Source organism: Phyllostomus discolor, chromosome 4 (genome assembly GCF_004126475.2).
Source record: "Phyllostomus discolor isolate MPI-MPIP mPhyDis1 chromosome 4, mPhyDis1.pri.v3, whole genome shotgun sequence".
In the NCBI taxonomy this organism is placed as follows: domain Eukaryota; kingdom Metazoa; phylum Chordata; class Mammalia; order Chiroptera; family Phyllostomidae; genus Phyllostomus; species Phyllostomus discolor.
Window position 1 is genome coordinate 101,207,508 of NC_040906.2, and position 21,453 is coordinate 101,228,960.

General features: G+C 40.9%; 1 long non-coding RNA gene across 1 annotated transcript; it reads left to right on the forward strand.

Annotated features, from left to right (window-relative positions):
• The first annotated feature begins 605 nt into the window (after window positions 1-605).
• On the forward strand, window positions 606-16,146 carry LOC118499890. Its single transcript, XR_004902432.1, has 3 exons — window positions 606-749; window positions 7,403-7,405; window positions 16,136-16,146. It is a non-coding gene; the product is annotated as an uncharacterized LOC118499890 (long non-coding RNA).
• The last annotated feature ends 5,307 nt before the right edge of the window (window positions 16,147-21,453 follow it).

The following is a 21,453-nucleotide window of genomic DNA, read 5'->3' on the forward strand; positions in this document are numbered from 1 at the left end:
CAGATGGCCGGCGATCCGAGAAGATGGCGGGTTCATACCCTAACAAACCATCTCCCTCTCTCTTTCCCAGCCAGATCTTTTATAAGGGGGTTGGGGGAGGGCAAACAAGGTGTCAGCGAAAGCCCTTGAAATTCAACTGTTGCCTCCAAGGGGGAAGGGTAGTTGCTTGCTTCTTCCTGGTACTGACTTCTCCAAGAGGTCATCTGTTTACTCTTAGGCGCCAAGATAGGCCTTATCTGTAGTTACTGAAACAAAAACTTAACATACACATTACTTGCTAGATTTATGACTATTTACCTTAAGCTAAATTTTCCCAAGCCTTAAGCCCCCTATCACTTTCAGTTAAGAGTAGCTTTCAGTATTTCTATCTTGCCTACTGGATTTTTTTATTGTAAAATATGTATAAAACATTAGGAATAACAGAAATTAATCTGGAACAATAAAAAATGTGGAAATTAAATACACATTCCTAAAAACCATTGGGTCATAATAAAAAGAAAAATTAAAAAAATACATTGCGACTAATGAAAATGAAGATACAACATAGTAATGATAGGGGACTCAAGACTTGGAAAATTTTAGCTTAAGGTAAAAAGCTGTAAATCTAACAAGTAATGTGTATGTTAAGCTTTTGTTTCAGAAACTACAGATAAAGGCCATCCTGGCTCCTGAGAAAAGCAGCCAACCTCCTGGGGCACTGGCTAGAGATTACCACCTGGGGACCTGTTGGAGGCATCCGGGACTTTTGTGTGAGCCCCCCCACTCCTTGGGAACAGCTAACTGCCGAGAACAGAAATGCTGCAGCTTCTGCTCACTTCATCCTCCCTGAATTTCAAAGCCCTCACGGCACCTTGTTTGTCCTCTCCCACCCCTTATAAAAGATCTGGCCAGGAAAGTGAACCTGCCATCTTCTCAGATCACCAGCCATCTGAATAAAGTCCTCATAAATTATTCAATTGCTGTCATTGTTTATTGGATTTGGTAGCGACAGGCAGCCCAAATGCCAGTGTCTTTTCTGGTTACAGTAACACTTATTGGAGGCAACTAAATCAGTCCTTAGGAGAGAAATTATATTTAAAAAATAAGATATATCTCAGTAGCTTAACCTTCCACTTTAGCAACTGAATAATAAGGAGAAGTCTAAACCAAAACCAAGCAGAAAGTGTAGTAGACTATTGTGCGTGGCATGGGCCCAGCTCCCTCTTGGAGATGCGCAGGACCCACGCCCACGGATAGGTCCTCCTGTAGGGAATCAGGCCTGCAATGTACCCAGGCTGCTATGAGTCTTGTTTTTTTGCTAAAACTCCCTCACCCTGAATTCAGGACATTTACTGCAAAGCAACTTCCTAAAATCCATGCTAAACCTTCCAAGGATGAGTGTAACCAGTCCAACTACTTTTGCCTTTTCATTTGCAAATATCCCTTTTCTGTGATGTGATTAGAAGCATTGGCTCCTTTGTTTTCTGTATAAGGTAACCACCTAAAGCAAGCCTGTGCATAGTTAATGAGGACCTTCTTGTAATGTGTCCAGAAAGACAATAAAAGCTCATTGGAGCAAGGGCAGAGGCTTTTGCTCCCCTTGAGAGAAAAGCCATGCTGTCCCTTCTCCTCCACCAGATTCGGTAGTCCATGTGAATGTCTCATTTCATCTATAATGATGCGGACCCCACAAACCGGGGTCTGCATCAGAAAGAAGTAAATACGAAGATTAGAGTATTTATTAATGAAGTAGAGAACAAAATAATATCAAAAATTGATAATACAAACACCAGTTCTTTGAAAAGATCAACAAAATTCACAAACCTCTAGCTAGATTGACCAAGGAAGGGATTTGGGGTAGGGAATAGAAGACTCAGATTACTAGAATTAGAAATGAATGAGGAGACATTATGACTGATCTTACAGAATCACAAACAATTATAAAAGAATACTAGGAAGAGTTGTATGTTAATATATTAAGTAACAAATGAAATGGACACATCTCCTAAAAAGTTACAAACTCCCAAAACTTATGCAAGAAATAATAGACAATATAACTAAATCTGTAATAAGTAATTAGATTCAATTAACAATAAAAAGCAGATTCAATTAGTAATGAAAAAACTACCAAGGAAAAGGCAAGAACAGATGGCTTCATGGCTGAATTTTACCAAACATTTAAATGACATATCTTAAGCAGTAATGTTATAGGGTGCAGCCAAGAGGGGGGACCCCAAATAGGCATTTGAAATGGGGTCCAGAACTTAAGGTGTCCAGGAGATTTTAATATGTCTTCACCCCCATTCCCCAGGTGTGGGTTAGGGAAAGGAACAAATGGAACAGGGCCTTTGAGAGCTGTCTCTCATAGCAACAGCCTTGTAGCTAACCTCTGGTGTGGTCATTTAACATATCTATAGCCTTTGACTGGTCACTTAGATATGCTGGTCACTTAGCTATGGCCATGCTCAAGGCCAGGGGCATGGACAGGGACCTCCCCCCAAGATGGGACTGGGAGGCAGGTCCCCCAAGTTACAGCACCTGCGTGGGAGCTCAGAGATGATTGGCTCCAGGACATGGGGCCACACCTTCCCAGACTCATGATGGCAGTCCAGTAAAGCTGGAAAGATGTGAGTTCTGGCATGTGAAGCCGAGTGTGGGAGGAGTCGAAAATGGGGCTGCAGAGGAAGACTGGCATGGGGATTGAAACCCAGAGGCGGCAGCCATTGAGGGGGAGAACCATGCAGCTATGGAAGTGCAGGGAGGATCACAGCCATTGGAGAGAAAACCACTCAGCCTTGACAGAGTGGAGACTCCCACAGCCCTGAGAGAGAGGCTCACCATGCGGCTTTAGCAGAGAACCGCCACTCGGCTTTGGCAAAATGGCGACCCCCCCCCACTTGCAGCCATTGTGCAGGGGGAGAAGCATGCGGCTTTGGCAGAGTGGTGACCCCCTCCCCCCTTGCAGCCATTGAGGGGAGAACCATGCAGCTTTAGCAGAGTGGGGACTCCAGTGGCCCTGGGAGAGAGGACCACGTCCTTTGCCAGAGTGGGGACCCCCGCAGCTTTAGAAGGGGGAACCACCACCTGGTTTTAGCAGAGATCCCGGCGACTCAGCTGAGGGTGCCGGGAACCCAGGGAGGTCTCCCAGTTGAGATGGAGTACTAACTGGGAAGAACCAGAGGACTGCCTGAGCCATGGACTTCTATTTCCTTTCCTGAGATACGGTACTCTGGGCTGGGCAAAGGGGGAAGGAAGGAAGGACTGTGTGTGTTTGTGGGTGTTTTAAGGGACTTTGGGATTTTGGTGAAGACATTAGGTCACTACTTGAAGTTTGTATAGCATTAAATAAACATTTCCTTTCCTTTTCACAAATCTCTGGCATTGAGAGACATCTTTCCTCTGGCGGCGGACATGATAGACCTGGGGGCTTTTTTTCAATAATGGTATATCATCCCAGGCCCCCCTTGTTTGTTCTGTAACAGTAATAGCTTCCACTTACATACCACTTTTAATGAGATAGGCAACACACTAAATTCTTTGTGTATCTTAACTTGTAATCCTCACAAAAACCACATAAGTGCTATTACTGTTCATATTTCAGGATGATGAAATTGAAATATGTGGAGTGAAATGTAGGCCAAGTGTGCCCAGGTCAAAAAAGCAGAGCTGGGAGCAAACACAGTTCACATACTCCACCTTCCCTCTGCCAGTCTTCTCCTGGAAAAACTTGAAATCTATTTTCTACTTAGCTATTTTGATCTGCTCCCACAATTCAAAAGGTGAGGTATAAACATTTAAGCTGTGTACTTTGTATGTTTTTAAGGAATGCTACATAAATATTTTAGTATGATTTATTTTACTGTATAGAATGAAGTAGACATCAAACTGTGTATCTTTTCCTGATACCCAGCCTATATCTAATAAAATGATTCTACACTAGTTTGTGGAATGAATGAATGAATGGACAATCTCTTTTATGATTAGCTTACTGAAGATGAATAAAAATATTCACAAACTTGTAAATATTGCATGAATAAACTACGAAGTGCTGAGGAATGAAAAGCACCATATTGTTCTCCCTCTTGGTAATCTTACACAAATTTTTGCAGAGATTTGATATCTGACCATGTATTCAAAACTCTAAACATCCTTTCGTTTCAAAGTTGCTATTTCCTGACTCCTCTGAAAGTAAAATGTCTCAAACTTTTTTTGTTTCTCTAATTCTTCAGTAAACAGAAACCTTCCCCTTTCATTAAACTTCAATAGGTGTTTGAAAAAGACACCCAGGCTTGTGCTTTGTACCCTGTCTGCCACTCAAGGCTAGAAAGAAAGGGGCGCTGGGCGACTCCTCACTGGCTGTGCTGTGCTCCTGTGTTCCGTGCTGACACAGCTGACAGTGCTGAGATGATCAAAGGGTCTGGGGAGTCTGTGAGGAGCAGAGCACAGAATTTGGAATGTGTGAACTACTTGTCAAAATTTTACAGTAATTAGCAGCTGAGCTAAGGAAAAAAAGAATGTGGCTGCTTAGAACTTGGTAGAATTTCAATGTGATGCATACTCTTGGGATTTTTAAATGGCCTCAATTCATTAAGAAAACTCAAAAACTTCAAGTTTCATTGGAAAAAAATAGTTTGTTTAGTGCCCTTCAGATATGGACCTCTATTTGGAAGTGGTATTTTGGGAATTGACTAAACTTGAGCATCTACCACATTATCCTCCTTTTTTTCAGGAAAATAGTTATATTTATCCTTTCATTTATTTGCTCCTTGGTCAAGAGACTGTAATAAACATGGGGATAAAATGTTGAAGAGTATAAAACACTGTATCTGAAATTGTAGAGCTGAAAGGTTTACTAGGATATTTTATCGGAGTTTTCACTGTCAGTTACGACTATTAAAGCATTTTTTAAGCTTAATCATCTCATGTCATCAAGAAGTAGCATTGTTTATGTAATTCTTTATCTGGGAACATGATAACTGTCTTTATTGATAAATTGAATTAGGCTATAAATGTCCTATCTTCAAATATTATTTGCTTGCCAAAAGGAGAGTTTTGAGGTAAAAATATTCTCACTTAACCTAGGGTTTGATTCAGTTAATTCAAGGCAATCTTTTCATTAGGGAAGACCTGAGTTTTGTACATGACTTTGACCAAAAGAAATAACTAAAATATCCAACTGTTACAGAACACAACAAGGGGGGCCTGGGACGATATGCTATTATTGAAAGAAGGCCCCGGGTCTGTTATGTGCGCCGCCCTAGGAAAGACGTCTCTCAATGCCAGAGATTTGTGAAAAGGAAAGGAAATGTTTATTTAATGCTATACAAACTTCAAGTAGTGACCTAATGTCTTTATCAAAAATCCTCAAGTCCCTTAAAACACCCACAAACACACACAGTCCTTCCTTCCTTCCCCCTTTGCCCAGCCCAGAGTACCGTATCTCAGGAAAGGAAATAGAAGTCCATGGCTCAGGCAGTCCTCTGGTTCTTCCCAGTTAGTACTCCATCTCAACTGGGAGACCTCCCTGGGTTCCCGGCACCCTCAGCTGAGTCGCCGGGATCTCTGCTAAAACCAGGTGGTGGTTCCCCCTTCTAAAGCTGCAGGGGTCCCCACTCTGGCAAAGGCACGTGGTCCTCTCTCCTAGGGCCACAGGAAGGGAGAGTCCCCACTCTGTCCAGGCTGCGTGGTTCTCCCTCTCTCAGGGCTGCAGGAGCCTCCACTCTGTCCAGGCCATGTCCAGGCCACGTGGTTCTCTCTCTCAGGGCCATGGGAAGGGAGAGTCCCCACTCTGTCCAGGCTACGTGGTTCTCTCTCTCAGGGCTGCGGGAAGGGACAGTCCCCACTCTGTCCAGGCCACGTGGTTCTCTCTCTCAGGGCCATGGGAAGGGACAGTCCCCACTCTGTCCAGGCCACGTGGTTCTCCCTCTCTCTCAGGGCTGCTGCATGGTTCCCCCTTTCAGGGCTGCGCATGGTTCTCCTTCCTAAAGCAGCATGGCTCTCCTTCTCAATGGCTGCTGCCTCTGGGTTTTAAATCCCTGTGCCCGCCTTCCTCTGCAGCCCCATTTCCAACTCCTCCCACACTCGGCTTCACATGCCAGAACTCATATCCTTCCAGCTTTACTGGGCTGCCATCATGGGTCTGGGCAGGTGTCGCCCCATGTCATGGAGCCAATCTTCTCCCAGCTCCCATGCAGGTGCTGTAACTCAGGGGACCTGCCCCCCAGTCCCATCTTGGGGAATGGAGATCCTTTTCCATCCCCCTGGCCTTGAGCATGGCCGCAGCTATTTAACATATCTAAGTGACCAGCCAAAGGCTATAGATATGTTAAATGACCACACCAGAGGTTAGCTACAAGGCTGTTGCTATGAGAGACAGCTCTCAAAGGCCCTGCTCCATTTGTCCCTTTCCCCAACCCACACCTGGGGAATGGGGGTGAAGACATATTAAAATCTCCTAGACACCCTGAGTTCTGGACCCCATTTCAAATGCCTATTTGGGGTCCCCCCCCCTTGGCTGCACCCTGTAACACAACTAGAAGGTATACAGTTTAGAAATCATTTTTCCTATTTTAGGGATGTAGATCATTTAGGTAGATCATTTATTCATTTATTTTTAAAGTAAGGTAGTTTGTTATCTTCAGGAACCTATTATTTGCTGCCCTGTTTATTCAGGGAACATAGGTGATGTTTATTTTGCTTCATGTGACTGTATAGTAACAAAATAACTTTAATAATTGAGAACACTTTAATTCTGGGTTGTGATGGAAGAATACTGTAAAGAATACTGTAAATCCCTATAACAGGAAATTGAAAAAAAATGAAGCAGGGAACTGACCTTCTTGGAGAGATGTAAGGGTTTGAGAGCTATCTAATGAAGACAGAAATATGGGCTAGAGTTTAATGTGTGTTGCCAAAGGAGTAGTGTCTTCCACCCTTCCCCAGCTGATTAAGTGCAATGACTCTGGGAAAACTAATCCCTCTGTAAGAGGGTGCAGCCAGGAGGGGCCCAAAAGAAGGATTTGTAATGGGGTCCAGAACTCAGGGTATTCAGGAAATATTAAAAATATGGGATGTCCTCACCCCCACAAGTGGGGGAGGGAGGGAATGCCATGCATGGAGCAGGGCCATTGAGTTGTTTTGCATAGCAACAGTTTTGCAGATAACCTCTAGCACGGTTGTTTAACATATCTATAACCCTTAACTGGTTTCATAGATATGTTAAATAGCTGTGGCTGTGCTTTGAGCCAGGGGGATTGGAGTGACTTCCACCTAAGATGTAACTGGGAGGCAACTCCTCCTGCTTGTAGAGCCTGCATAAGAGCTTTGAGATGTTTGGTTCCATGCCATGGGGCCATGCCTTCCCAGACTTACTATGGCAGCCCAGAAAAGCTGGAAAATATGGGAGTGCTGGCAAGTGTAGCAGCTTGTGGTAGGAGTTGGAAATGGGACTGCAGAGGAAGATTAGTGCTGGGATTTAAATCCAGGCACAGCAGCATGATAAGAATTGCCACACAGCTTTAGCAGAGAATCGCCACATGGCTCTGGCAGGGAACAACAACACAGCTTTGGGTCTCCCTTTGCCACACAGCTTAGGAAGATGGAAAGCAAGAGTTAGCATCAATGCAGAGCTCTTTCTTAGCAGTTTGAAAGAATGCAGCAGAGACACTTCAGGAAGGAGAGGCGTGAAAGGATTCTTGCTGATGGGCCATGAATAGGTGCCACTCTGGTTTGGATTAAGAACTGGAGATCCTGGTGCCACAGCTGGTGGTGCCAGGAACTGAGGGAGGCCTACCAGCCAAGCACGGATTACTGGGAAGAGCCAGGGCTACCTGAACCATGGACTTCTATTTCTTTTCCTGAGATACGATACCCCAGACTGGGCAAAGAGGGAAGGAAAGACTGTGTTTATAGGTGTTTTGAGGGACTTTGGGATTTTAATGAAGACATTAAGTCATTACTCTTAAATCTTTATAACTTGAATAAATAATTCCTTTCCTTTTCACCAATCTCTACCATGGAGAGCTATAATTCTCTGGTCATGGGCAAGGCAAACCTAATACAGGGGGACTCCAGGAGAAGGGGGGATCCATTCAGTAACATTGTGGGACCCCCTTCCCTGGTGGCCAGTCAGGGAAAATCATGGGAGACCACATGCACAGTAGCTTTAAAGTAATATGATTACTTGTACATGCATAGTAAAAGCCCACCAAAACTAGCCAGGAAGAATCCACCCTATAAGAAAAGAAACCTTCCAGCCCAAGAGGTCAGTCTCTGCTTGGAATTGGCCTGTTTCCATGTTCTCTTCTATAAACTCTGGGTGTTCAGTTCAGTTCTTTGTCCTAATCACCAAGAACCTGGTTGCCTGTGCCCACCTGTGACACCTCTGACCTCTTCCTCTTGAAATGCTGTAATAAGCTCACCTTAGCCACAGCAAGGGGGAATAAATGCTATTACTTCATTATTCCCATTATAAAAGTCTCAGGAGAGAAAATAGATTTGAACTATTCTAGCTAAGAAAACACACCAACTCAGCGGAGTTTTATCTATTTCTTTGCCAATCCCCAGGCTGTAGAAAATAGAGTTAATACAAAGTATCCAGTTCTCACTACAACTCATGGTGAAAAAGAACAGCAACAACAACAAAAAAGCAAAAATATACTTCTCAGGAGAGAGTCTTAAAGTTAACCAAAATTTATCATGTCAAATAAAATTGTGTACATTGAGACTCCCAAAAAGAAACAAAATAGAAAATAAAGCAATCATAGCAATTAAGCCAATAGGAAGGAAGGAAGCAAGGAAGGAAGGAAGGAAGGAAGGAAGGAAGGAAGGAAGGAAGGAAGGAAGGAAGGAAGGAAGGAAGGGAAGGAAGGAAATGAAGGATAAAATAAGAAAGGAAGGAGAGGGAGGAAAGGAAGAAAGAAATGGCCCATCAAAAATATCCACATTCCACATGAAATACAATGTGGTTGTTTGCCTTTTATTAACTTGATACAGACAAATATTTTGACTCTGAAAGCTATGTGTTGAAAATGGTAGAAGTCCAATGTACTATCCAGTGTGCTACAGAGTAGAATACACACCAATGTTCATAGCAGCACAATTTACAATAACCAAGTACTGGAATCAACATAAGTGTCCATCAGTAAATGAATGGATCAAAAAACTATGATGCAATTACATGATGGAATACTATGCAGCAGAAAGAAAAAAGGAGCTCCTACCCTTCACTACAGCATGGATGGAACTGGAAAGCATTATGCTAAGTGAAATAACTCAGGCAGTGAAAGAGAAATACCATATGATCTCACCTATAAGTGGAACCTAATCAACAAAACAAACAAGCAAGCAAAACACAACCAGAGACACTGAAATAAAGAACAAACTGACAGTAACCAGAGAGAAAGGGGAAGAGGGATAATGGGGGATAATAGGGGAAGGAACCATCAAGGAATATATATAAAGGACACATGAACAAAGCCAAAGAGGGTGGTTCATGGGTGGGAGGCACAGATGAGTGGGGTGGGGGGCAGCATGGTAGGATGAAAATGTATACAAATGTACCTGAAAAAGCATATATATAACTTTATATATATATAATTGATTATGCAGAAAAACAAAAAAAGAAAAAGAAAATGGTAGAGCCACAAGATAAAGCCTGGATTCTTAGAAAATAAACTTGGCAGAAAGCTGCCACTCTCAGGAATATCTATATATGAGATAAGTTTACTTCACTTGTGAAACATTACAAATTAAAAATTATTATGACAACCAGCATTACCTTAACAAATGCACCATGCAAGCAACCAGCAGAAAAGCCATGATAGATGAAACTATAATTCAAGAATTAGAAGTAAATTCTATCAATTGTTTCATATTATAAAATCTTATGGCAACAAGAACTCAAAAACAGCATAGTAAATTACAAAAGTGTATATAAAAAGGGAACTACAATGTTACCTAGAAACCAAAAAACATTATTATGGAATTAAGTAAGTTAAAAAGAGAAAATACTAGAATAAACATTTCTGTTTTTCAAATTACTGATAGATTAAAACATGATATAAACACAGTAAATACAGAAAAAAATATAGTAAAAGAGAAATTCAACAGACAATACACCACAATGTTAATGGGTAGAGAACACTAAAAATAAAATTTTAGAAAAGAAACATTTAAAATATAACCCAAAAAATTTCTAATTTCTAAATATTACAAAAAATAAATGTTCTTATCAAAAGATCATTGTTTACCATACATGTATATTTAAAGGCTATTTTGCTAACCTGTGATAATAAAGATGTTTTCATTTTAACATATTTATTCATTTTAACTTTTTATTGCATTTTTTTCATTACCATTTATCACCCTTCAATTCCCTCCGCACTGCAATCCCCACACTGGTATCCATGTCCATGAGTCCTTTCTCCTTTTTGCTCAATCTCTCCACCTCTCGCCCCTCACCCCTACCAGAGTTGCCAGCCTCTCTTTATCTATGAGTCTGTTTCTATTTTGCTTGTTAGTTCAGTTTGCTCATTAGATTCCACATATGAATGAAATCATATGTTATTTGTCTTTCACTTAGCATAATGTTCTCCGGGTCCATCCAGCTGTCATGAAGAGTAAAATTTTCTTCTGCTTTTTTATGGCTGAGAAGTATTCTATTGTGTAAATGTCCCATAGTTGTTTTATCCACTCATCTACTGATGGACACATGTGCTGCTTCCATATCTTGGTGATTGTAAATAATGCTGCAGTAAACATAGGGGTGCTTTTATATTCTTTAGAATTAGTATTTCAGGTTTCTTCAGATAAATTCCCAGAAGTGGAATCTCTGGGTGTTCTTTTTAAGAAAATTTTGACCTAAAAGGTTTTTACAAAAACATACCCCAGTTTACCTCATACCTCTGTAAGAGATCAGGAACATATAAAGTTTATTTTTATGTACCAAGGCAGAAGACTTAAATCATTGTCGAGATGAGATTGACAATTCTCTAAGCATTATTCAACATCAGAGACAATGGAAGTTGTGGGAAAAACTCCAGCCCACAGAATCCTCCTGTCCACCACAGATGAGAAATAAGTCATTCCGAACACAATCTTGCTATTCTGGCAGGAAAGGGGGTGGCTATTCCCTCTAGTGGATAATACCCCAAGCATTTCTTCCAAATGGCTTTTATTGGGAATGGTATGTGTAGGTGTATGCAATGTGCATGCATAGTTCATCAATCAATGTCAAAAAGCCTATAGTCATACAAAAGCAGGTATTATCTATAGATAACAATTGAAGGAACAAAGGGATCTGTCATAGGTCAGGGTCTATCAGTTATGCTGATGCCAGAGGGTCTTTAAGACATATTTCATGATAAAGGAGTTTACTCCTTATGTCTTGAACTTAAACATCCAGTTTGTATCACCAGGGTTATACAAAACAAAGCAGACGAATCTTCAAAGGATAAAATATATATTTCAGGCCTGATTCCCACAGGAACCCACAGTGTTAGAGTTGAGCCATTCTTGCCACCTGCAGTTTTACCTAGTTTTCCAGGGGGATTTACTAGCCCCTTTCAGAGCCTGCTCTCTCGGGGCTGCAATCTCTGAAACCACACAGAGCAGACCCCAGCAGGCAATGACTTCAAAGTTCTGAGGAAAAAACAAAGTCCAGAAAATGTGACCCAGCTAAAATGTGATTCAAGAGCATAGAAAACAAAAATTCCCATTCCGTCATTGGTGGACAAACAATTGAGATCAACCCTCCTTCAGTAATTAACAAGAAAAATGAGAAATCAGCTAATAGTCTTATGGACACTCTTTTGTATGTAGCTCTCTCCTTTCCTCTTGCTGCTTTTAAGATTGTCTATCTTTAATCTTGGGTAACTTAATGATGATGTGCCTTGATATGTTTCTCCTTGGGTCCAATTTCTTTGGGACTCTCTGGACTTCCTGGAAATGTTTTTCCTTCACCAGATTGGGGAAGTTTTCCTCTATTATTTGTCCAGATAAGGTAAAGTTAAAAGAAGTTCATCATTACCAAGCCTTTATTACATGAATTGTTAAAGGGATTTACCTAAGAAATATAAGATCAAAAACTATGAACAGTAAGATGACAACAAATTCACAACTATCAATAATCGATCCTAAAAACCAAAAACAAAACAAAGCAAACAACTAGAACAGGAAGAGAATCACAGAAATGGAGATCACTCAGAGGGTTATCAGTGGGGAGGGGGAGAATGAGGGGAAAGGTACAAGGAATAAGAAGCATAATTGGTAGGCATAAAATAGATGGAAAGGTTAAGAAGAGTACAGGAAATAAAGAAGGCAAAGAACTTACATGTACAACCCATGGACATGAACTAAGGGGGGATTGCTGAAGGATGGGGGAGCTGCAGGGTGGAGGGGGATGAAGGGGAGAGAAAATAGAAACAACTGTAATAGCATGATCAATAAAATATACTTTAAAAATAAAAGAAAATAGACAAAATAGATATATTATTAAATATATATTATATTTAAATTCACTGGAAATAAAGCAAAAACTTGAGTGCCGAGCTAAAAGTGTAGAGCAAGGGTGTCAAACTCATTTTCATCTGGGGCCACATCAGCTTTGTGGTAGCCTTCAACAGGCCAAAATAATTTTAGGACTATATAAATGTAACTACTCCTTAACTGTTAAGGAGTTGAAATTACATTTGGCCTTTTGAAGGCAACCTTGAGGCTGATGTGGCCCCTGGTGAAAATGAGATTGACACCCCTGACATAGAGTAAAAGGAATTCCAAAGAGGTGAGGCCTATATTTGTGCCATATTTCCACTTCAGACTTTGCTAATTGAAAGTTATGGCACAGAGACTGAGAATGTGGGCAAAAGTAGAGATATTTAGAAGGATTTTGGGCTATTTCACAGCAATGAATAAAAATTAGATATCAGAAAACATCAGGGAGAAAGAGCCTTGGTAAATATTCCAGATTTCTAGTTGCAACCAATACCAAAGGGCCACACACTAGAAGGCCCTGAGAGCAACATACTTAAAAGTAAGTGGAAATAGGCAGTTTTTACAGAAGTCCAACTTCACATTAGCTCGTTAATTTGCTTAGCCTAACCATGTGACAGAAGTAAAAGTTAACTTTCCCTTGGGGGAGAGAAAATCAGTCAGAGACAGATTAGCTATAAACATATTAATTACAAAGTATACAATATATAGAGGCCAATTAATAATATTGCATATCAATTCAATAGATGACGAAAAAGCATTTCACACTCATTAATGATCAAAACTCTCAGCAAACTTGGAATAAATGGAAACTTCATCAATTTGATAAAGAACATTTTCAAAAATCTATAGCTAACATCATATTTAATGGTGATAAGCTAAAAGCTTCCCACTAAGGTCAGGAATAAGACAAGGATGTCCCTTCTCACCAATCCTTTCAACATTGTCCTAGAAGTGATAGACAAATACAGTAAGACAAGAAAGGAAAATAAGAGATATACAAATTGGGAAGGAAAAAATAAAACTGTCCTTATTTATGGATATCATAACCATCTAAGGAGAAAATCTGAAAGAACTGACCAAAAACTTCCAGAACCAATAAGCAATCACACCAAGATTGCAAGATTCAAAGATAATGTACAAAAGTCAATTGTTTTCCTACCAACTGACAATGAACAAGTGGAATTTGAAATTAAAGGCACAATACCATTTACACTAGCCCACCCAAAATTGAAATACTTAGACATAAATCTAACAAAATATGTATAAGATCTATGTAAGAAAAATTATAAAACTCTAACAAACAAAATCAAAGAATGAAATAAAGAGATATTCTATGTTTATGGCATTTTGATACCACTCATATCCAACAAGAAATGTGCCTGGGTAACTTTGGCTTCCCTCTATTCTGTTGGTGGTGGTGAGAACAGCAGCACCAGGTGTTAGACAGGTGGGGTCACACTGGATCTGTGTTTAGCAACTTCAGTAATTGAGTTCTGGCTAGGAAGGAATTCAGAGCCAAGACTCAAACTGTAAGAGCAAGCTTACTTAGAAAGTCACAGAGGTAGGAGAAGTGAGCTGTAGAAGAAATGGGTTCAGGAAACAAGTGATAGAGACATAAGAAGGGCCTTTGGAGTTTAGGAGAGAGGAAGGTAATGGCAATACACGTGGGGGAAGAGAGGTGGGGAAAAGTGCAGGGGGTGCTCCCAGGAGGGAAAGAGTGAGCTGCATCCTCTGTCCTTAGGGCTTTTAAGGGTGGAGATTTTAGAAGTCCCAGGGGGAGGATCTCAATAGAATATCCATCAGCTTTCCAAGTATGTCCTTTCAAGGCCATGGTCTCTACTGATTGGTGGGCACCAGGGTAGGGGGTCATTAGCCCCTGCACTTGGTCCTGATATCTGCCATGGCATCACATGTCTGGTTTTGCTGCTTTTCTGGGCCTGGAGCTGAAATTAAACTGAGGCCTAGATGTTATCTCTAGAGGGAAAAGGTTAGGGGAACCAAACTGAATGGCCAGTGATATACTAGCGGAGGAAAGGTTATCCTGGGGATGAAGTCCTTGTTTTCCCAGTTTTCCCTGTTGCTAGGCACCTGGGGCTTTCTACCCCAGTGACCTTCTGTACCTGGCCCATCGTCTTTGTCTGCTCATGTCTATCTAACTGCCTATCACAATTCTAACCCCAGCAAAGCTGCATTGCACAAACTGCCCCTCCTCTTCTGTAATCTGCTGCATTTCCATTTTCTCTTTCCCACACCAATCTTTTTAAAGAATGTTTCCCAATAGCAACAAAAATATCAGAACAATGATGGGAGCCAGGTCCTGAACAAGTAAAACCCTCCTGTTAATCTGAAAGGCACATACAGTATGGCAGAGCCTGCTGTCACAACTAAATAGCAGAGGCTATAGAGGGACATTAGTTCTGAGGTTTCCAATGCCTCAACATTAACTGTTTATGATAAGGCTGGGGGGAAAAAACAAAAATAATCCTCTGCTCTAAGAAAGGGCAACAAATACAGCCACAACGGTGGTTGGTTAATGTGGGGTGCTGATAAAGGGAGTTCCCTGGATGCTGGCTGCCCTTTAACTCGTTCCTGGATGGTGGACCTCTCTCCCCCCTCAAATTTCAGTGTATCCCTCTGATGAGTCTTTAGTGGATAACACTCATTATTAAACTTTTCAGATTTAGCTTGTATCCCAGTGCTTGTTTTGCTGGCATTAAAGCAACTTTCTGTTTGATAATTCTTACTGTTTTATATGCTAAGCTGAAGAATCACCTTAGCATGACAGAACAAACATCCAAACATCCACTAATTGAAAGCCTGGGCCCCAGGTATTATCAATAGCCCAGTTATGCTTGATGAATGAAAGAATGCTCAATTCCAAATTCAATGCCCAGTGCAAAGGCCCCCTAATCCCAGTTGTCATGAAATCAGTAACATCTGCCATTCTAGCTCAGCTTTGGGGAACTTCACATCAGGAGGGCATCTGGTGGTGCCTGGGACTCCTCACCAGTTGAGTAGAAATGTTTGCACAGGAAAAGGAAAAGCATAGAGTCAGACATCTAGTTTCAAAGCTGGACAAGGACTAAAAGAACAACTTTTCTCAGAAATCCTATGGAAGCAGACAAATGTGACTCAACCAGAAAAATCTACCCTTTCTTTTTTAATATGATAAAGAATAGAAATAGTATGCATCTCTATATTATAAAATCAAATAAATGCTTTTTAAAACTCTGGCAATTCACTGAAAATGCATAGTAATGTGAAACACAAGAGGAAGGAGAAGAATACATAGACTGTAGAGTTCCTATGTCACTAGTTATATCTGAATGATGTTTGCCGCCCAATTTAACTTTCCACATTTGTAAAATGAGTATGTCTGAGGCAGGACAGTAAGAAGCTGGGAAAATTCCCTGGCAAGTGGAAAGGGGAAACTGAGATAGCTGAACAAAGTGGCCGAGCAATTTATAACCAGATATAGAAGGTCAATCAGGGCAGAAAACCACAGGTGCCTAGCAACAGGCAAAACTGGTGCTGGACTTCACCCCAGGGTTGACTTTCCTCCTCTGGTATATTGCTGGTCATTCATTTAAGACCTTCTTGAAGGTCTTACCTTCTAGGCCTCAGCTGTATTTCAGCACCAGGCTCAGAAAAGCAGCAAAACCAGCCAGGGGATGCCAGGACCAGCTGCTGTGACTAATGACCCCCTGCCTTGGCATTGACCAAGCAATGGAGACCATGACCCTGAAAGGGCACACCTGGAAAAGCTAATTATGTATTGAGATCTCCCCTGAAACTTTGCCTAAAATCCCCACCTTTAGAAAGCAGGTAAAACCCCTCAAAGTCACAGAAGCTAGCACAGCCTTCCTTTGGACATACCCATTCAAATTGAATTTTCTTTCTCTTAAATTTTAAGGATCTCCACAAGCCTTGCAACTAGGGGAACAATTGGCAGTGGCTGCTCATCCTAGGCTAAACCCCTGTCTTCAAGGCCCCGTTTTCTCTGACTCTCCAGTAAGTTGACAGCAACCCCACCTTGGCTCACTTCTTTCCCATAACATTTCTAGGGAGCCAAAGTAACCCCGCCTAGGCTCTCTCCTGTTGCTTCTTCTATTCTAGGCCCTTCCTTGTTTCACTGCCCCCAGTTTTAACAAGTGTACTCTCAAAATCACCTGGACTTGTGTTGTGAAATCTTTCCTGCACAAAGTCAAGAACCCACACATGACCAACGGGCCTTAGGCAGACCTGCTCCAGGCTGGTCCCATTTCCAGTCACATGTCTAGCCTAGAGAATTTTTGCAAAAGGCGAAAGATTTATACAATCTGAAGAGAAACCAGAGGATAGACTAGAGAATTTTTATAAGAATTATAGATAATGAGTGCAATAAATTTGGCACAGGCACACAATCAATGAGGATTTAAATATTATAGGTTTTTTTCAGGCCAAGCAATTTTAGCCAAGTAACATCTGTGAGTTTGTAAGCACACAAAAACACAGATTATTAAGAAGGCGTGTGTTCTTGATATTGGTCCAAATTTTCCTAATAGATGTGGCAGTGCAAATGAAAAGACAAACTACCAAGGGGGGCAGGGAATGAAGACTCTATGACCTGGAAGTGGAAAACTGAAGTTCTTTCTTAAACCATTCTACATCAACACACAGAGAGGGTGAGAGAGGCAAGACTGAGGTGAGGAGGCCATCCCTGGGCACTCTGGCCATTACCACGGAAGGCGCTTGTCAGTCAGAATCACTGCTCATGGTAGACATTCTTACAGAATCACATTTCTTCTGTCTTATATTCTGTTCCCTCACAGTTACTATGAATTTTGGAATTATTATAGAGAATTTTAGTTTGAGAAAATATTGCCCAGACATGATACCATCTGCTCTTAATACCAACCCTTTCTGCTTGGCACACAGAGTAACATTTCCCCAGCACACACAGGGAAATCGTGTTGGAGGTAGATCAGAGCCTGCACACATGGGACAGAAACTTAGATCATCTCATTCCTCACTAATTGTTGTTTGAGTCCAAAGCCTTCATGAGAGTGGCTCCGCTTCACCCCCCAGGGTTCTGGGCTATAATACGCCTCTGGAGTGCACAATTAGAATAAAAAAGTAAAGAGTAATTTTAAATTCCTCTTTATAAAGGATGCATGCTGTTTCCACTTAATGTGGCAATCATTCGTACCCAGCAGATACTGTGTTATGAGGAAAGAACATTTATTTCATTTTTAAAAGAAAATGGGTTTGTTTCCTCAAAGAATGCATCTTAAGCTTCAACTTCTTAATAGTTTAGAAGGTGGGATTGAGGAAGCTTTACATGGAAGAATTATTGGGGGTTTTTTTACATGTAAATATTTATTATGTTCACATAATTACCTAGAAAATAAAGAGGTTAAATTACATATACCCAAGACATGCAGGTTTTGCTCAGTCATCCTGTACAGGTACTGATAACTTAAAGCACCCTGATGATAAAGGCAGGTTCACTCAAGTAGCTTTTTAACATCAGTCATAGAGAACTCTGAGAAATATAAATGCTCTAACACTTGAAATTTGACAAACATTTTGTTGAATGCCTACCCTCTGCCAGCCACCAGAGATACAGAGGTGAATCAGATTTGGTCTATGTTTTCCAGAAGCACACTGTGAGATAATAATAATTATCTGATGAGGGAGATCAACAATATTATCAGTTGTTGCATTCTTACCACAAGCTTGGCCCTGTGCTGTGTGTTTCATGCACTTTCTCATGTAGAAACTTATGATCAGCAATTTTATAGAAAAGAAAATTAGGCTCAGAGAGGTTAAATCAATTTCCCGACATGTTTTAAAATATAGATTTCAGTATTCAATTATGGTGAAGCCAACAGATCAGAAGATGCCTATAATTGAAAAGAGAGTTTGTTACTCATAGTTCCCAAGAGGAGACACATCACACCACGCCACATCATGCAAGGCCACACAGAGAAGCAGCAGAGTTGATAAAGCAGATGAGGAGAAGAGAAAATGTGGGCAAGAGGTGGCTTCCAGGGCAGGGAACAGATGGAGCATGGTAATGGGGTATAGTATTGGATAGTTAGAACAACTTCAGGTGGTTCTAGGGTATAGGGGCTGCTCCTAGTTATCTGGCACCTGGACCTGGGTCATCAGAGCAGGAGTATAGGTGGCCTGGTGTGTAAGCGTCCTATACAGAAGGTTGTTGGGGATATGAGTTCTGGATTGGTTTGTTTGCAGATGAAAGGTACATTCTTAGGTGAGTCCTTTACTATTTCTAGGAATTGGCTAAACTTTGGAAAGGCAGTCTGTTCAGGGTCAGCAAGGACCCAGATGTCTAAATATCAGAAACACATGGTAGATAACCTAGGTCACAAAGCTAATAATGCAGGAACAGAATTTGAACCTAGGTCTGGCTACATAGCAATCAATCCCTAAGATTCTGCTATATTTCATTGGAGGATTGCCATAATATTCCTTCATCCCTTACATTTCTCTGTCCAGTTTACTCCAATTAGCTATAATGCAGAAAGAAAGCTAGTTTTCTGTTCATGCCAATGAACAGAAGGAGGATCTGATTGTTTGGAGCGAGATCTTGCTGACTTACCAACCAGGTTTTTTTTAACCTCAGATAAGAAAAAATTTCACTGAGCTTTACTTTTCTTACCTGCAAAGGGAAAATAATAGTGCTTAGCCAGAGGAGTTGTTTGAAAGATTAGAGCATGTATTAGCATTGTCTGTTTAAGAATTACCCAGGAGAGTTCCCTCTCTGTGGAATTCTTATTGGTGAGAAACATAAGCAGACACTTAATAAAAACTTTCCTTTAATACTTTTAATGAGTATAATGATAGTGATGTTGAGACAAAAAATACTGTTATAGATTTAATGTTTGTGACCCCCCCCCCAAAAAAAAAATTAAGCCCTAATATGCAATGTGAAGGTTTTGGAGGTGAGGCCTTCAGGAGATAATTAGGGCCCTCAAAATAGGAGCAATGTCTTCAGAAAAAGAAGAGACACAAATTTCCCATCCCGGCCCTCCTCAAGGTCGTTCAGTAGAAGACAGCAGCCTTCTGCAAACCAGGAATTGGTTCTCACCCTTCCAGCCATCGTATTCTGGTGCAGGAGCTGGGACTGATTAAGACAAGTAAGTACTCATTTGCTTCCCAGTACAGAGATTGCTCTTTGACTAGATTTTATAGAATCACAAAAGCATGGCAATCTGGACAAGGCTCTAGAAAGTATCTACAACTTAATAAGCAGTCTTGAAGATATTAAATGGCTTTCTATACCAAAATCTTGCGCTTTAGCAGTAGTCAATATTATAACAGGGGTCTCTGGAATCAGTTACTTCTTCCATGGTCCATGGGGCCAAGGTTGGCTCTGTATGTACATAAAATGACATCAACGTGTAAAGTACTATTTGAGGTATGAAAAACCGTTTCTCCTTATGCAATTTTCTGGGTTCATCATTTGGAATTGGAGATTCCAAGTATTAGATTCATCCCTCTGGGTTAAATATTAGATTCAACCCTCTAGGTGATATTTACCTAAAGGATACCTCCTTATTGTCCTTATTAAAATGCTCACAGCTAATCTGAGTGGTAGCACCATGCACAAAGGTGATCAGTCACAGAGTTAAATATGGTGAGTCCTCAGTCAGATGACTCAGTTAGTTTGTTTTTTTACTCTAACAACCCGTAAGTCCCACAGCCATAGGTAATTGGTTACCTGATTAACCCATCAGGATGGGTGGACTGACCAGCTAAGTGGTGGTGCTATTCACACATTGGGAATTGTGGGGCATCAAAAAAATGAATACCAGCCCCTATACAGCTTTTACCACAAAAAATATGCCTGGATAGTTCCTTAATTATTATATCCTGAAGAATAGTAGTTTATTTAAATTGGCTGGTTGCTGGATCATCATGGACTAGAACTAAAAAGAAATGTTTCAGAGAGGAGCAGCAACTGAAAATCCAGGGCCCAGGATGTGGTGTTTGATGAGTGTCTTACCTCCTCTTCCCAGGGGCCCAACCACAGAGTCACACAAAATTTTCCACATGAGAGCCGCAATGCGCACTCCAGGCCAGGGGAATTTGGTGGGGACCTTCAGGAGCTGACCATGGAAGGAAGTCCTAGGTCAGGCCCCCAGAGGAGCCATGGGCACCAGAGTGCCGCTGAGAGTCTGACCGGTATCCTGAGGTGGTGTTAGGCCCTAGGTGATTATTTTCCTGATAGAAATCTTACAGGCCATCTGCTTCAGTTATTTTAATGAGTAGCCAATGTACGAATACAAATGCTTTCAAAAAATTTTAAGACTTTTTAAAGTTTTTTTCTAACCTTGGTTTTATGTTTATTTTGCAGCCTACAGAGGCGGTATGATGCAGTGGCTAATGGCATGGATTTTGAAACAGAATAGATTTGTATTAAAATCCAGCTCTGTCACTGAGTAAGCTCAATTACTTACCTTGCAACTATAGTCTCCTGTAATGCAAAATATGAAGATAAAATCTACCTGATGTGATTGTTGTAAATTTTAAATAAGCTAATACGAGTATTTATAGTCTTCATCATTGAAAGTGTTAAATAAGTGTTGTTGTCATGATTACTAGTTATGTCAACTTGGCCATGTTGGATCATTCAGGTAACAGAGATGGACCGAACAGAATGACCCATTGACTAAATCCAGCTATTGATTTTATTATTATGTCTTATTTTGTGTGAACTGACTGCTTGTTTTGGTTTCTTCAAAACCATGTGTCTGTGAGTGATAGGGGCTAATCCATCCTCATGAGCTAATAAACTCATGTAAGCAGGCATGCTCTTGGCTCTTTTGTCATCTATGTTCTTACTTCTTTGTACTTTGTCTATAGAGGGAATTTTGTGATCAGAGTGAAAAGGTTGGTAATTAAAAGAGAAGGTCCAGTTATCCTTAGTATACTAATTTTTGTGAGGTGATAAATTACAAATACACTGTATCAGGA